We start from the raw sequence: 1,886 nt of genomic DNA, 5'->3' as shown, positions 1-1,886 counted from the left end.
TATTTGAAAGGGTTCGGGTTGAAATCGGAACACCTGGTTCCTTAACGTTGACTAAAAAGGCCAAGTTTGACTTCGGTCAACATTTTAAGTAAACAACCTCAGAATCGGTACTTGACGGTTCCAATAGTTTCGTATGATAATTTCGGACTTTGGCGTATGTTTGAATCGGGTTTTTGATGACCCGGGAGCGTTTTGGCGCCTAATAGTGAAAGTTGGTTTTTGAAGGATTTAGAAGTTCTTTAAATTTGATTTGGAGCAGGTTTTGGTGATATCGACGTCCTAACGGAATTCCGAGACTGAGAATAGTTCTGTAATGTCATTTAAGACTTGTACGCAAAATTTGGTGTCATTTCGAGTAGTCTAAGTATGATTCGGCGCATTCTGAGCAATTTGGAAAACTTGAAGTTCATATTTTGATTCAATTTGGTTTTGGGGTGCGATTCTTAGTTCCATTGTTGATTTTCATGTTTTGAGAGTTCGAACATGTCCGTATCATATTTTTAGACTTGTTGGTGCCTTTGGACGGGGTCCTGAGTGGCTCGGGTGAGGTTCGGACCCCTCGGAGCAAAGTTAGAAAAATAAGAAAATTCCAGTTCTGGTTTCCTTCATTGCGAACGCGGAAAGCCTCACGCGTTCGCGTAGAAAGAATTGGGGTTGGGGGATTTTTTGCTACGCGTTTGCGAAGGTCTGGGTCCGGTGACCTTCGTGTTCGTGTGAGGCGACTCGCGTTCGCGTAGAGGAGTCTAAGCTGGGCTTAGGCCGCTGATTACTCTTCACGTTTGCGGAGCAGCCCTCGCGTTCGCGAAGGGTAGGCCAAGCCAGCCTCCGCGTTCGCAATGACTTGGACGCGTTCGCGATGTGTTGTCTACGGGGGCCAGAGCCGTTTGCCTTCACGAACGCGAGGACCCTTCCGCGTTCGCGAAGAAAGAGGCAGCCTGGCAGTGAAGTTTTAAAATGGGACTTAGGCATTTTGGGGGGTTATTTATTACACTCTTGGGCGATTTGAGAGCTTTTAAGGAGGGGATTTTGACCTATCCTTATAAGGTAAGTAATTCCTACCTAATATGAGTTTAATACATAGTTTATGGGTGGATTTTAATATGAAAATTTGTAGAAATCACGGGTTTAGATGAAAAACCTATATTTTTATAAAAATGAGATTTTACCACAAAAATGGTTATAGAACTTAGTGAAAATCATATATTTATGTTTCTAAGGGTATGGTTAACGACTTTCTTCAAATATTTCCGGAATTCGGGCACGTGGGCCCGGGGGTAAATTTTAGGAATCTTGCATTTAGAGTTGGGTAATCACTTTGATAGTTGGGATATGAACTTTTGAGCATAAATTGATTAATTTATATAATATTTGACTAGTTTCGAGTCGTTTGGCACCGAATTTCGAGGTTTGAGCATGACCTTGGACCGGAAAGTAGGCCTTGAGACGAGGTAAGTCTCTTTTCTAACCTTGTAAGAGGGACTTACCCCATAGGTAAATTATAACTAATGTGTGCTCCTACGTGTGAGGCTATGTACGTACGAGTGACGAGAGTCCATACGTAGCTACTAATTATGCTATTGTCCAGGTAATCTAGGAACCATACCGTGCTATACTTGAAATGTTTGTACCCCTACTTGTTGATTTAATTGCTTAAGTCATATTGGAAGTTGATAAAAGAATTGTAAAAGGTTAAATTCACTTACTTAAAGTTGCGAATGAAACACTTGATTATAAATGAGAATTTGTGTGTTATTTGAAATGTTTTCTATTTGTGGAGCGAGACGAACACCTCGGTAGCAGATAGATGCATCTATGGTTCGTGTCATTCGATCCTCGGTAGTGCACAATTTAAATATTATGTTGGATCGGGCCGTACGACCTCGGCA

Source organism: Nicotiana tabacum, chromosome 22, assembly GCF_000715075.1.
Source record: "Nicotiana tabacum cultivar K326 chromosome 22, ASM71507v2, whole genome shotgun sequence".
Classification (NCBI taxonomy): domain Eukaryota; kingdom Viridiplantae; phylum Streptophyta; class Magnoliopsida; order Solanales; family Solanaceae; genus Nicotiana; species Nicotiana tabacum.
The sequence above is the reverse complement of the archived record's forward strand: the minus strand, read 5'-3'. Positions refer to the sequence as shown.